Raw genomic sequence first — 16,727 nt, forward strand, 5'->3', positions numbered from 1 at the left:
TTTGTTCTTTTCTCCTTTGGAACATGTACATATGCATCACATCCAAATACCCTCAGATGTGAAAGAGAGGGTTTCTTACCAGTCCATACCTCTTGTGGAGTCTTATCCTCCAATGCCGATGAAGGTGATCTGTTGACTAGGCAACATGCTGTCTCCATTACCTCTGCCCATAATTCCTGTCCTAATCCGGCACCACTGAGCATGCTTCTTGCCCTTCCACCAACGTCTTGTTCATTCTTTCTGCAACTCCATTTTTCTCAGGTGTGTATGGAGTAGTCTTCTACTGTGCTATACCACACTTCTTACAGAATTCTTCAAATTCCTTCTTGCAAAACTCTCCACTGTTATCTGTCCTCGGAACCTTTATCTTCTTCTCTGTCAAGTTTTCCACCAGAGCCTTAAATTCTTTAAACCTGTCAAAGACTTCAGATTTCTTCTTAAGGAAATATATCCATGTATTCCTTGAGAGTTCATCTATAAATGATACATAGTACACAAACTTACCCAGTGATGGAACCTTCACAAGTCCAAACAAATCACTGTGCACAAGCTCTAATATCTGTTTCGCCTTCTTACTACCAGAGGGAAAACTCACCCGATTCTGCTTCCCATATACACGATTTTCACAGAAATCAAAATCCAGAGAGCTATTAGTCATACCTTTACCATGAAGTATTTGAAGGTCCTTCTCTCCAATATGTCCAAGCCTTTGATGCCATAGCATGGTATTTTCTCCAGAGACCACTAGATTTTCTGCTCCACTTTCAGGAACCACAGAACTGTTGCACCCATCAACAACAGTGCTACCTTGCAACTTGTACAGAGTTCCAATCCAAACTCCCCGCATCAATACCAATGCTCCCCGAACCATCTTGCATGTATCCTTCTCGAACACTGTTTTTACACCTGCATCATCCAGCTTGCTTACAGAAATCAGATTTCTGGCCAATGCAGGAATATGCAGAACACCCAGAAGTGTTCTAATCCTTCCACCTTGAAAATTCAACTTAACTTTTCCGCGACCAATGATTTTAGCCTTCCTCTCATCCCCCAAGAAGACATCACCACCATCATATTTCTCATACTCGCAGAACCACTCTCTATGGGGAGTGAAGTGAAAGGATGCACCTGAGTCAATCAACCATGCCTCATGATCTACATGTGTACTTGAAGAAACCAAGTACACATCCCCACCTTCATCTGTGTTGAGAATGCAACAAGATGATGGAGCTTAGTGGAAAGGAGTCGCCTTCACTAAGTCGGCCCGCAGGCTATTTTTGGCGCAAAGTCTATTTTTAGACTATGTCTATTTTTAGACATATGGATCATGGTCTATGAGTTGCAGGATGCTATTTGTGGATGATTGGTCATGTTGGTAAAAATAGATGGACTTCTATTTTTAGACATATGGGCGGTTTCTATTTTTAGACTGCCAAGCTAAAAATAGAACAGTCGAATATTATTAGCTCTTAATAATATTTGGACTATAAACATTATCTTATCCTCTTGGAGCACTTCAGTTCGAGCTACAGATGTGGCACATGCAACTGTCAGAAGGAAATACGCTTTTCTTATGAGTCAGTTGAGCTATTGAATGGTGGACTTCAGTTAGAACTCAAGTGATTGAGTTTGGTGGAGTTGATTGAGGAGTTGATGGAGTTGTGTTCAGTTTGACTTGGTTGAACTAGTTGTATTTAGTCTAACTGCAGAATACACTAATGATGAGTGATGTGAATTAATTATTAATTAATTCACTAATTATTAACTCATAAAGCAACTAAAGAATACATCAATTAACTCAATGCATGGACAGTTCAGTGGAGACAGGTGTTAGAGGTGATTGAAAGGGCAAGACAACTGTCAGTTGTGACTATAGTTGTGCATGAGATTTGCACAATCAATGGATTGAGTATTGCCAATGAGGATTGCGTGGTTCAGCCAAGGGAAATATGAGTTTGGATCAGCCATTCTCATCTATTCTCATGCAGGATTGTGCAGTGGAGGAGATTTGAACCTGTGATTGATTCAGATCTGAGCTAGTTTTGTGTGTAACAGGTGGAGATAGTACTGAGTACTTGTGAGGAGTATTGTACTATGTATTGTTACATGTTCTCAATCAATATAATATACAGATAGTTGGGGGTTTTCAGCTGTATGCTTTCCCCGGTTACATACTGTGTTAATGTGTGCATGCGATTGATGTTTCATTGTTTTTAATTCTGCAAAATTGATGATCAACGTAGAGGAGGTTATGTATTATGCATGTATTCTGCAATAGTGTATAATCGGGATAATCTCTGTGAATAAGTGTCATATTATTCAAAATTTTTACATGGTATCAGAGCCGAGTTGATCATCAGATCTATTATTCAGAAAGTGTTTACATTTTATTTCTTCAGGTAGAGTCTGTAATCGGGCCAGGTAGCCTCTGGATTAATCCTTCCTTTGGAAGGTGAGATATCCGGTAAAAGCCCATACAGTCAATATCTGTATGAGAAATACTTTATTCTCACGAATTTTAGATCAGAAGCGGTTGAGTTTTGAGCTGGTGGAATTCGAATTTGCAGCAGTGTTTTCTTAGTGTCAAAGTTGAAATGTCTTTCAACGGATTGCGATTGGAGTATGCCCTTGAGGGCAGCTCGAATTATATTGCATGGAAAGACAAGATGGAGGTGGTGTTAGATGACAATGGGCTGAAGGAGTTCATAAAGGCTGAGGTCCCAAAGCCTGCTGATACTGCTCAAGTTGAGGCTTGGCAAAAGAAGACAACAAAGTGTCAAAGGATCCTATTGGAGGGCGTGAAGGATCACATTGTATCCAGCCTGCATGGAAAGGCTTCTCCATACTTGATGTGGAAAACGTTGACAGATTTATTCCAAAGCAAGAGCGACCAGAGGAAGTTGGCGCTCAAGGATAAACTCAGAAACATTAAGTGTGAGAAAGGAGACAATATGCCCAAGTATCTCACGAAGTTCACTCAATGTAGGGATGAGCTGGGAAGTGTGGGGGTGACTGTCGATGATGAGGACTTGGTGAGCTTGGCTCTTCTTGGTCTTCCGAAGAGTTGGCATTCCTATCAGGACTCTGTCAATGGTTGGGAGAAATTGCCAGGATGGGAAAGACTTTGGTCAGATCTTGTGCAGGAAGAGATCAGGTGGAATACCAGGGACGGATCTTCATCAAAGGCAACTGATGAAGAAAATTGCGCTTTGGCTGTCAAAGAAAAGAAGGGGAAGAACAAGAAAGCTTCTCATTCCGGTGTGAAAGACAAGAAGCAAGACATGTCCAAGGTGAAGTGCTTTCACTGTCACCAGCACGGACATTATGCCACAAATTGTCCGCAGAAGAAGAAAAATAAGCAAGCTGCTGGATCTGCAGCGGGAGAGGCCTTAGCCTCGCAGTTTGAGCTTGATTTTTCGTTGATCACATGCTTGGTATCAAGTGTGATGGGATCGGTATGGTTCTTGGACAGTGGTGCGCCTTTTCACATGACATGAGATCGAGATTTGTTTTTTGATCTGGAGGAGAAAGATCTTGGAGTGCACATCGAGATGGGCGATGATGGTAGATACAGTGCGACCGATATCGGTACCATTTCCTTTGAGAGGGAGTCTGGTAAACCCTTCGTATTGAAGGAAGTGATGCATGTTCCAGGATTGAAGAAGAATCTTATCTCTGTGGCGATGTTAGAAGACAAGGGATATGATGTTGTTTTCAGCGAGGGAAAGGCTTTCCTGCGTAGTAAGACAACTGGAGAAACCCGGAAGATAGGGGTTCGAGTCAGGAACCTTTATCAGTTGCATGTAGATGGTTGTGCAGCAATGGCATGCAAGGCAAAAGGATTGGTGAGCCGGGATGATGGCGAGCTATGGCACAGGAGATTGGGTCACCTTCACCATGGAGCCTTGAAGATACTGCAGTAGATTACTATTGGGCTTCCTAAAGGCACTCTTGCATAGTCAGATCAATGCAAGGGGTGTACTTTGGGAAAATTTGTGAAATCCACCTTTCACGAGAAGGATAGTCGCGCCACGACGATTCTTGAGAGAATTCACACAGACGTGTGTGGACCTTTCTCAGTAGCTTCGACAACAAAGCACAGGTACTATGTGATCTTTGTTGATGATTTCTCTCGAAAGTGCTGGATCTTCTTCATGCAGAAGAAGAGCGAGACATACTCAAAGTTCTGTGAGTTCAAAGCACTGGTTGAGAAGGAATCAGGGAAGAAGGTGAAGGCTCTTAGGAGCGACAATGGTGGTGAATTCATCTCTGGCGAGTTCAAGGACTTTTGTAGCGCAGAAGGGATTCGAAGAGAGCTCATAGCTCCCCATAACCCACAGCAGAACAAGGTTGCTGTGCGGAAGAACAGAATGATCATGAGTGCTGCACGAGTGATGTTGCATGATTAGGGCCTACCCCTTCACTTGTGGGCGGAAGCATGCAATACTGCAGTATATGTGCAGAACCGTTGTCCTCACAGGATACTTGGCATGAGTACACCCGAGGAGGCTTATTCTGGTAAGAGGCCTGATATTTCTCATTTGAGGATTTTTGGTTCTAACGTTTACATGAATGTGACGAAGGATGCTAGGAAGAAGCTGGAGCCGACTGCAGAGGTTGGGATATTTGTGGGGTACACTAATACGCCCCACAACTATCGTGTGTATTTGCCAGACAATCGCAAGACTGTTGTGCGACGGGATATCAAATTTCAGGAGGAGAAAGCCATGAAGTGTTCGCTTGAGGGGGAGCCACACTTGCATGCAGATGAGGAGCTATTAGTTCCTAAGGATGAGCTTCAGGATGTGGATCAGCCACAAGATGAAGTTCATGGAGTGGAAGAGACCACTAATGCAACGCCAACCATCAGAGGGCGAAAGCGCACTACAGAAGCTGAGCGATTGGCTCAAGATGCAGAGAAGGTTGTAGGACCACCTACAGGCCAATGCAGACAAAGACAGTCACCTGATCGGTACACTGGATACATGGCTCTTGTGAGCAAATGTGTTGTGACTGAGCCATCCTCTTTCGAGGAAGCTGTGGAGGATCCCGCATGGATAGATGCCATGGTGGAAGAGTATGATTCGATTGTCAGAAACAATGCATGGGAGATTGTCCCAAGACCGGAGGGGAAATCAGTGGTGGGTTCGAGATGGATCTACAAAGTGAAGTAGGTAGCTGACGGGAGTGTGGAGAAGTACAAGGCAAGATTTGTTGCCCGAGGCTTTTCATAGATAGAGGGGATCGATTATGAGGAGACCTTTGCACCTGTCGCAAGGTATTCTTCCATACGGATGATTCTTGCTCTCTCAGTGTAGATGGGGTGGAAAATTCATCAGATGGATGTGAAGACTGCGTTCCTCAACGAAGTCATTGAGGAGGAGGTGTACATAGAGCAGCCCGAAGGTTTCGAGATCTTCAGCAGCAAATCGCATTTGTGCAGGCTCAAGAGAGCGTTGTATGGGTTGAAACAAGCACCACGTGCTTGGTACACACGGATAGACAGTTATTTCACCGGACTTGGATTCTCCAAGAGTGAGGCGAATCCTAACCTATACCAGATTGTCGTGGAGGGTAAGTTGCTTATCATTGTAATTTATGTAGATGATTTGATTCTGATAGGTGATGAGCTGTTGATACTTTCATGCAAGGATGATCTTGCTAGGGAGTTTGAGATGAAGGACTTGGGCCTCCTTCATTATTTACTGGGATTGGAAATTTGGCAGCGCAGTGATGGACTATTTGTTTCTCAGGGTAAGTATGCTCGGGAGATACTGGAGAAGTTCAACATGCATGGCTGCAAGCCTGTTGATACTCCTCTTCCTGGAGGTTGGAGGAAGGAGGATGCTACTTCAACAGAAGTAGTGGATGCCACTGTTTATCGACAGTTAGTGGGGTCGCTTATGTATCTGGTCAATACACGACCCGATATATGCTATGCTGTTAACTAGCTTTCACAAGCTATGGTTAAGCCAACCAAGCTCTTCTGGAAGGCAGGCAAGCATGTATTGCGTTATCTCAGAGGCACATCGGGATATGGATTGTGGTACAGACAGGAGGATGAGGTGAAGCTATGTGGCTTCACGGATGTGGATTGGGCAGGGAGCCCAACAGACAGAAAGAGCACATTTGGAGGGATCTTCAGTATCAGGTTGACAACAGTTTCTTGGTACAACAAGAAGCAGAGATTCGTGGCACTCAATTCAGCAGAGGCTAAGTATATGGCAACAAGTTTGGCTGCATGCGAGGCTATATGGATGAGGAAGATCCTAGTCGGGTTGTTCGGTTCATGCTTGGAACCTACTGTGATTTATTGTGATAACCAGAGTTGCATTAAACTCTTGGTTAATCCAGTATTTCATGATAGATCTAAGCACATTGACATCAGGTACCATCATATCAGAGATTGTGTGCAGCGGAGAATCATGTTACTTTCATACATTCCAACGGAGGATCAGGATGTTGATATCTTGATGAAGGCGCTCACCAGGAGAAAATTCGAATACCACTGAGGTAGGATAGGGGTTGCTGATAATCCATATCTTGTTGAGAGGGAGTGTTGAGAATGCAACAAGATGATGGAGCTTAGTGGAAAGGAGTCGCCTTCACTAAGTGGGCCCGCAGGCTACTTTTGGCGCAAAGTCTATTTTTAGACATATGGATCATGGTCTATGAGTTGTAGGATGTTATTTGTGGATGATTGGTCATGTTGGTAAAAATAGATGGACTTCTATTTTTAGACATCTGGGCGGTTTCTATTTTTAGACTGCCAAGCTAAAAATAGAACAGTCGAATATTATTAGCTCTTAATAATATTTGGACTATAAACATTATCTTATCCTCTTGGAGCACTTCAGTTCGAGCTACAGATGTGGCACATGCAACTGTCAGAAGGAAATACGCTTTTCTTATGAGTTAGTTGAGCTATTGCATGGTGGACTTCAGTTAGAACTCAAGTGATTGAGTTTGGTGGAGTTGATTGAGGAGTTGATGGAGTTGTGTTCAGTTTGACTTGGTTGAACTAGTTGTATTTAGTCTAACTGCAGAATACACTAGTGATGAGTGATGTGAATTAATTATTAATTAATTCACTAATTATTAACTCATAAAGAAACTAAAGAATACATCAGTTAACTCAGTGCATGGACAGTTCAGTGGAGACAGGTGTTAGAGGTGAGTGAAAGGGCAAGACAGCTGTCAGTTGTGACTATAGTTGTGCATGAGATTTGCACAATCAATGGATTGAGTATTGCCAATGAGGATTGTGTGGTTCAGCCAAGGGAAATACGAGTTTGGATCAGCCATTCTCATCTATTCTCATGCAGGATTGCGCAGTGGAGGCAGGCAAGCAGTGGAGGAGATTTGAACCTGTGATTGATTCAGATCTGAGCTAGTTTTGTGTGTAACAGGTGGAGATAGTACTGATTACTTGTGAGGAGTATTGTACTATGTATTGTTACATGCTCTCAATCAATATAATATACAGATAGTTGGGGGTTTTCAACTGTATGCTTTCCCCGGTTACATATTGTGTTAATGTGTGCATGCGATTGATGTTTCATTATTTTTAATTCTGCAAAATTGATGATCAACGTAGAGGAGGTTATGTATTATGCATGTATTCCGCAATAGTGTATAATCGGGATAATCTCTGTGAATAAGTGTCATATTATATAAAATTTCTACAATCTGAGGTGGCTTTCGCCTTTGCATAAGGAGCACCATTAGATCCCTTTCCTTTATCAGGAGCTTTAGATTTACAGTCCCTTTTGTAGTGCCCTTTCTTTCCACATTTCTAGCACACCTTTACAAGTTTTCCTGGAGATTTAGATCTCCCTCTAGATTTAGATCTCCAACTTGATGACTTATTTTTGTTTCTGTTCTGGGACCTTCCTCGTACAGACAAGGCATCACCATTCTGGCTCTCCATATTTTTCCGTCTCATCTCCTCCGTCATTAAGGATGAGACTATTTCATCAAACTGCAAGGCAGTTTCATTGCTAGCTATTGCAATAACCATACTATCCCATGAATCTGGTAGAGAACACAACAAACTGATGCACTTATCTTCATCAGAAACTTTAATATCAACAAATAATAACTGACTTACCACAATATTAAATGCGTTCAGATGCTCTGTCACCGAGTCTCCATCTTTCATCCTCAGGTTATACAACTTTTTTCGTAGCAACAGTTTATTCACCAGAGACTTAGATTGGTACAAAGTCCCTAACTTGTCCCGCAAAGCCTTCGTCATAGCTTCCCCTGATACATTCAACAATATTGAATTTGAGACACACAATCATATTGTGATCTTTGCCTTCCGATCCAACTTCTTCCATTCTTCATTGGACACTCCCGTTGGTTTAGTACCCGGATCTACTACGATCCATTGATCTTTATCCACCAACAGATCCTCCATCTTGAGTTTCCACAACTCAAAACTATGACCATTAAATTTCTTGATCTCTATCTTTTCACTGCTCGCCATCTTCTTTCACCACCAGAATCGATCCCACAGATCTCCCACTAAACAGGGTCTACCACAAGCCCGAGTGAAACCCCTCAGTAATAAAGGCGTCCCCTTGAAGCCAAAACAGCTTTGATACCAAATGTAGGTTTTAACCCCATACAAAAATTACCTGCATATGAATTCTAAAACACAAAAAATAAACAATAGCGAGAGCATAATACATAAAACAAATATACACAGAGATTTTCCCCTGGATCCCAAAACCGGGACTACTAGATTGATTTTTCATTGTGTTCCTTTCAATGTTACAATACATATATATACATGTCGAAGCATCCAATACCATGGACCGAAAACCATCGTGCCTAAAACCATGTGCGAAAACCATGCACAAAACCATAGGTAGGTCCGCCCACCTAATATAGGGTCCAAAAAAAAATTTCGCCGGGGTGCTGCCCCGAACCCTGTAGAGGGGGGCTTCCCCCTCCTCAAAACCCCCGATTAGCTAGGGCGACTAGTCGTGGAAAGAATATAACACAACCCAACACCCCAATGGAGCATTAGAGCGGTGAGATACATGCAAAGGGTGTACATTAGGGAAGTACACAAAATCCACCTTTAATGATGGGGACAACTAGGTACATGCAATCCTTGAAAGGATCCACTCTGATGTATGTGGACCTTTAACGACAGCCTCCACCGCCAAGCACAAGTATTTGTTATATTTGTGGGTGATTTCTCAAGGAAGTGTTGGATCTACTTCATGTAGAAGAAAGACCATAAATTCTCAAATTTGTTGAATTTAAAGCACTTGTGGAGAAAGAGACTAGCATGAAAGTGAAGGCTCTCAGGAGTGATAACGATGGTGAGTACGTGTTGAATGAGTTTAAAATTTTGTGTGCAAAGGAAGGCATTCGACGAGAGTTTACAACATTTCATAACCCATAAGAGAATGGGTTGGTTGAGAGGAAGAACAAAAGTATTGTGGGAGCATCATGGGCGATGTTGGATGACCAAAGCCTACCTCTACACTTGTGGGCTGAAGCATGCAACATAGTGGTTTATTTGCAGAACAAGAGTCCTCACAGGATTCTTGGCATGAGCACACAAGAGGAAGCTTTTTCATTGCAGAAACCAAATGTGTCACACTTAAGGATCTTTGGATCATTAGTTTACTGTCATGTTTCAAAGGAAGCAAGGAAAAATCTAGAGCCGACAACAAAGTTGGGCATCTTTGTGGGATACATTGATACACATCACAACTATTGGGTATACCTTCCATTCCTTAGGATGAAAGTGGTTAGAAGGGATGTGAAGTTTGATGAGGAGAAGGCAATGAGGTGTTCTCTTGAGAGGGATCTTCAATTGTAGCATGATCAGGAGCTTTTGGCTCCAAAGGAAGAACCTCAGGAAGTTGTGGAGCAGCCACAAGAAAAGGAGGAGAGAGTGGAGACATCCACTCAAACAAAGACATATAGAGAAGGAAGGAAGCTGACTACGGAAGCTGATAGATTATTGCAGGATGCTAGAGAGAATGTGAGAGCACCCACTTCACAACGCAGGCAGAGGAGGTCACCAGATCAGTAAACTAAGTACATGGCTCTGATGAGTGAGCTAGTTGAGACAGAATCATCCTCATTCAAGGAAGCAGTGCAACAACCAGTATGGGTTGATGTTATGGTAGAGGAATATGATTCCATTGTCAGAAAGAGTGTTTGGGAAGTGGTCCCAAGACCAGCAAACAAATCAGTGGTAGGTTCGAGATGGCTTTACAAGTTAAATCATGCAACAGACAGGAGCATTGAGAAACACGAGGCTAAATTTGTGGCTAAGGGGTTCTCTCAGGTGGAGAGAATTGACTATGAGGAGACCTTTGATCTAGTAGCAAGGTACTCATCCATCAGGTCACTTCTAGCACTGTCAGCGCAGATGGGTTGGAAGATCCACCAGATGGATGTGAAGACAACATTCCTCAATGGAGTTATTGAGGAGGAGGTTTATATTGAGCAGTGATGAGCCCCAAAAATGGATAATTATTTGGGCTCATTCAACCTCCTAATTTGACTTAATCCACCATTCTCATTAGTTTATTGCATGTTTTTTATTATATTTATGCTAATAGAGTGAATTTGGTTAGTCATTATGCCAACAAGTCTAATGGGTGCTTTGTGTAGCCTTTTTGGTCAATTTGGAGACAAAATTGAAGGTCTTAATGAGCACTTGGCAGCCAAATTCGTGGGAAGACAAGGAGAGGATTTGTAGGAAGGTGTCCCCTTCATTTATGGGCCCTTACCTCGAATTCTCCACCATCAGCTCGGAGTTCAAGGGCCACCGAATCAATCAACACAAGGGCAGCCAAGCAAGTCAAGTAGGACTGCTGTTAACTACAAGTCTTAGGCAGCCGAGTCCCTGAATTTTAGGAGGACTGTTGGGTCCTCAAATTGTATAAATAAGAAGGCTTAGGGCCTCATTTTGGTTAGCCAGTGGATGTTAGCTAGTTAGCCAGTAGATAGTAGCTAGTGGTTAGTCATCTTGTAGCCAATAGTTAGCTAGTTTGTAGTTCGATTTTTATGCAATAGATTAGCTTTGCTTTCAGCTCATTTTCAAGTCCTTCTTGTGGACAGTTTTGATGTAACTCTTCATTTCTTGATCAATAAAGATGAATCCAGCTTTGCACCAGCTCTAAATCTCTCTTAGGAGGTTGTAGCTCTTGGGGTTGGGCCCATCTCAAGCGCCCAGTACCTCCTTCGTTTATCTTTATGTGTTTGTTGCGTTCTTAAAATAAAATCTGCTATTTAGATTTAGATCTTGCTTCGTTATTTAGATTTATTTTGATGGTTAAAGTAGTTGTTTATGTTTAGAATATATTGGTAGGATAATAACAGGAAAAAGCTCCAAAAAAGGGTCAGCAAACGCTTTTGGTTTCACCTCTTCCTTATTGGATCAGGGGCTGGAGTTGAAGTAACCATGCTGTCCCAAACAAAAACACTTTCTTTGCTTCACCATGCAATCATTAGTGTTTGAATCTCGTTCGTAGAACTTGATATCAGTTTGGATGCATGCTTAGGTTTACGATCACTTAGTTTCATAGTTGTTTCACATGGTTTCACTGCAAATAAACTTCTGTTCATTTCCTTTTGCTGTTAGGTCAGATTAGAGTGAAGTAACTAGGTCATAGGTTTTATAACTAGATCTTTGTTTTCTTGCATGTCTTTGTTTGTTTAGTTTGAAAAACCACTTGCAGAGTACCGGTTATCCTTCCTTACCTGCCCATACTCCATTCAACCTACCTGCTTCATCCTTCACTTATAAACCTTACCTTACATTTGCCTCATCCGCTTACTTTGCCATGATTCTCATCTTCTTGTGCAACATCGCTTCATCCATCCTTGAACAAATCCAATCGCTCCTTAGCCTCATCCACCAAGCCCTAGACCTCTTCACACCCCTATTTCACCTTCATACTCATTCCTCCATCTTTTTCCCTCCATCCATGCTCCAAAATCCCATTTCGAAACATCCTGTAGAAGAATTACAGAACATCCTGTAGAAATCCTGAACATCCTGTAGAACCCCTGCAGACTTCCTGTAGAAGCTCATAAACACGGTTCCTTGGCAGCCAAACTTTGTGAGACTCTCTGGAAGGGTGTTAGGGACCCCTTAGACCCTCTCTGAACCTTCCCAACCTTTCCCAAGCATTTCTCCTCCTTGATCCATCTCTGCACAGTGAAAAGCCAGTTAAAAGCACATGCATGATAATTCCAACAACTTAATCAAAAATACAAAAAGATGTTTTCTTTAGATAGTGATAACTTAGACACATGCATTTTACCTTCCTAGAAGTAATGGCATCTCTTTCAGTAGTTTGCATGCTCTCCTTTGCGTCAGTAGGACTAGCTGGTAGAATTAGGGTTTGCTAGGGTTTGCGTTCCTTTTTGGCTTTCATTTTCTTTTCGCAATTAGATTAGCTTCCTTAGAGTTAGCTTTCATCCATCAATTAAAAAGCTTCTTCTAAGAGCTCATAGAAGTTGGCTTAAGCTCCTAGCGGACTTGTGCCAGCTGACCAAGTGACAGCTGCGGCAAGAGCTAGTACTTGTGCATACAGCACCGTCACTTCCAAGTTTGTTACGAACTACCGGGTTGATAAAATTAAAGAAGGGAGTTCCAGGAGTTGTAGCATTATTGCTACAATACTGGGGCCCACCATCCTTTTTGGCGCCGTTGCCGGGGAAGCGTCAGAGTATTGGTGATTGCCGCTTTTCTTCTATTTTCCACTACAATCTTCTGCTAAGTAGTTTATTTCATTTCCATTATGCAATTTCGTTTATGCAAAAGTAGATTAGCATTTCCCGCTTTCATAGATTATCATTTCAATTCTGCAATTTCATTTCTGCAAGCGTAGATTAGCATTTCAATTCTGCAAGCGTAGCCTAGCATTTCATTCCTGCAATTTCATTTGAGAAAAATAGATTAGTCCTTTCCTGCTTTCATTTCAATTCCGCATTTTCATTTTAGCAAGATAGTTAGTTGCAGTTCAGTCTATTTCAGTTTTGCAAGTAGAAGTAGCAAAAAGCAAAAATCAACCAAAAAGATTTCATTTCATGCCTTGTAGGAGTAGAGATAAGTTAGAAAAATGATTGCACAACACCCCCACTGCTTCACATAGCCAACATTCTCTCTTCTTCGATGGCTGTGAGTAAAGAACCCTTAGGTGGACAGCAAGACATATTTGAAGAACCTCAAGGGAAGAAGAAGAAGAAACCATTCCTCTGGAGCAAATGGCTACAAGCAGAAATGTTGGGAGCAGTCCCTTATCCAAAGATGAATTTGCAAATCAGCTGGAAGATTTCAAGAGTGATATGAGGCAGTTTCTTGTCATGCAACTGGATACCTTCCGGGTCCAAAAGAAGCAAGAAGAAGCCAAGAGGGCTTTGGCCATTTTTTGTCCTAGGTGCACTAGAAAGCATCCTAGGAACGAATGTCCATTGTACTCCATAGAAGTGTGTTTTGTCTGTGAAGAATACCATCCTACAGATCAGTGCCCTTCCTTACCCAGAATCAAAGCTGCATATCAAAGAGCCAAAGGAGCCACTGAATCACTCTATTATATGAACCAAAGGAGGCCGCATGGACCTAGATCTTACCAGCAGGAACTGAAAGGGACACCCGATATCTATTATGACCACTATCAAGCCACTTTCATGCCTTCTTGGGGTCCCCCTACTCATCCTCCCTGGTTCACACCTCCTTCTCGTTCCTTCACAGATCCATATTATGCCCAACCAGCTGCTCATTCATTTCACTCTTATGCTCAGCCACAACCTCAGTGGAATGCACCTCATCAGGGGTGGAGGCCCCAGTACAACACTCCTCCCACTTCTTTTCCTCCACCACCTGCTCATCCACAACCATCACCTCCTGCTCCACCAAGGCAACCCCAAATGCCTGCTCAACCACAACCCCATCCACATCCATCTCAATTACACACCTCCACTCAACTACCCGTACCACTATTTCCAAAACCATACAATGGAGCAGCTCAAACCAATTGCAAAGCTGAGGCACAACATATCCAAATGACTCCTCTTGAGCTCAATGATCTTCACCATAGCTCAGGAAAAGCATTGCAAAAAAGAGATCATCTTGAAAGCATTGAAGGATCACATCTAGCAAAAGAAGATTCAAAAGAGGAGATCAAAGAACCATGGGCTGCACTTGATGAAGAGAAGAGATCAGAATCAGAGATCGAGAAAGCCTCCTCATGGTTACCATCAAATCTTCCATGTATTCAAGAGAAAGATCAGCAAAAAGAGGAAGATGAGAAAGTCATGTTAGAAGGTGACATGAAACATGATCCAGATCAGCAAAAGAACCAAGGATATCAGAGCTATATTGAGATATGGTTTCAGACGGTCACTAAGTTGCAGCGGTACTCTCTTCCTCAGCTATGTTTGATCCCTTCAAGGTCAGATCATTTGGTCTCTGAGATCTGGATACCTATCAAAGCATGCATTTCGAGCCTTCACATCATTTTTTCTCTAATCTCGATGTGCACATGGCTCCATTGGAAGTATTCTTATACTTGAAAATGATTTTGTTTTTCAAGTAGGGTAGGGTAGAAAAAAGAGAAAAAAAAGAAAAAAAAGAGAAAAAAGAAAAAGAAAAAATGAAAAAAAGAGGAAGATAGAAACCTAAGGTGAAAACCTCGTCGGAGGCGCCTTAGATTGGCTCATTGATTGAAAACCTCCATGAGGCGGTCAATGGGTTGGAAAAAAAAGAGAAAAGAGAATAAGATCCTTGGGTGAAAACCTCCTTTGGAGGCGCCCAAGGCAGGCAATTAGGGTGAAAACCTCCATGAGGCGCCCTAGTTGTTTTTCAAAAAAAGAAGAGAAAAAGAAAAAGAAAAATAAAACTAATTCCATTGGCTAATTGCAGGTTGCAAGAAGGACGTTTCATGACAGGAGGAGCACTCAAATCAAGGTTAAAGGAATTTTTCTTGTGCCTTCTACAGGAAGCTCTGTATTTCTACAGGAAACATCCTGTAGAACCTTTGGACGAACCAAATTCAAGTCTAAAATGGAATCTGATGGTGGGAATCTGTTGATTATGCCTACAAGCACTTGTGTGTCCATCCCCTACCTTTCTCCATCATTTTTTCCACCTCATTGTGCTTCTCATTGTGCTTCTACACGAACGTCCTGTAGAAATTGTGGGAAACTAGACATGGATGTCAAAAAGTGGTTTGGCGAACATGGTAGCTTCCTCAAGGGTTCAGAAGCCCTCATGCAATCTTCCAACTCCTCCTCCATCATCTCCATACCTGCATCACAACCCAAGCTCAGTTTTCCCTTCCATGCAAACACATGCAAAGTGCCTTGAAGCAAAAACACATAGAACAGAATTTGTTTTTGCCATAACTTGAAAACCATGCATCCATTTGACAAACCGTTTTATGGGGAATTGTACAAGGGTGATGGCAACATGCTCGAGCAGTTTCAGGCCATTCTGGTGCACGGTTTCCAAGAAATCAGCCTCCATCACCATCAGCCATTTTTGCATTTTCTCCATATCCGTGCATCCATTTCAAAACCTGTTTCATGGGGATATGCATATGAGTGATGGTAACCTACCCAAGCAGTTTCAGCCGATTTCGATGCACGGTTTCCGAGAAATCGATCTCTGAAATCTTCAGCCATTTCCCATTTTTCTCGAAATCCGTGCATCCATTGATCACGATTTTGCTATGGGAGGTGCATCATGATGATAGGAACGTGCTCAGCAAGTTTCAAATCAATCCGGTTTACCGTTTGGGAGCAATGGCGAAAACAAGTTCTGGTTCTGTGACAATGCAGCAGCAGCAGCTTGAACGTGCAGATTTGAACGTGGAAACAATTGCCTGGAGCTTAGATCTGGCCAGAGGACACCTGCACAAGAAAAAACAACCAAAAATCATCAGCCATGCCCTCATGCAACCAAAGGATCCAAGCATGCAGCAGCAGAATATGAGCATGCAGCAGCAAAAAGCTTCACAGCAGCCATTTGACTTCAGGTACGTGACTAAAACCTATTCCTCTATTGCATGAATCTAATTCAAGAAATGCATGAACGAATGGAATGGTGAAATTAAGCCACGAATATAGGAAGGTTAACTTGACATCCAGTTCTCTAACACTCACGAGAAAATCACGTAGCATGCATGGATCAGTCATGCACGTGAGATTTAAAAAAAAAACACAGACAGTGGGGATATTCTAAACTCCAGTGCAACTAATGGAAGTGAATACAAGCAGAGAACAAATAGTTAACCACTGCAGTTCATGATAGCACAACAGTTTGCATGGGCCAACACACGTCTTTGCCACCTCACTCCACCAAAAATCACGCAGAAATTAATGAGCGCTCAGCTGAAATTCATAGACTGTTATTCAACTTGCACTTGCAACATGTTCAACTGAAGTATACATCCTCTGCTTCCACAAAATGATTAACCTATCGTCCTCTGCTGAGTTTTTCTACCTGTTTTCGAATTTCTCTAGTGCATCGGGCTCACTCAAAGGCAGAATAACATTCTACAGGAAACGGGTGGGGTCTTCTACAGGAAGTACAGCATAGCCTTCCGGAGCAGTCTGACAGAGATGGAGGATACAAGACAAGGTGGGATGAATGAAAATCCAAGGGACATGGTGTTGTCAGACAATGATGCTGGACAAAACACAACTGTTATTGCATCTTTTCAAGAAACACATGTTGATTC

At 42.3% G+C, this 16,727-nt stretch overlaps 1 pseudogene; it reads right to left on the minus strand.

Moving 5' to 3' along the window:
- The window catches only part of LOC149262510 (gibberellin 20 oxidase 1-D pseudogene), a 34,867-nt pseudogene extending 18,685 nt beyond the window's left edge, over nucleotides 1-16,182 (minus strand).
- Nucleotides 16,183-16,727: the final 545 nt, after the last annotated feature.

The sequence above is a fragment of the Pinus tabuliformis genome, chromosome 6 (assembly GCF_031772625.1).
Source record: "Pinus tabuliformis cultivar Carrire ecotype Pingquan chromosome 6, CPIR1, whole genome shotgun sequence".
In the NCBI taxonomy this organism is placed as follows: Eukaryota; Viridiplantae; Streptophyta; class Pinopsida; order Pinales; family Pinaceae; genus Pinus; species Pinus tabuliformis.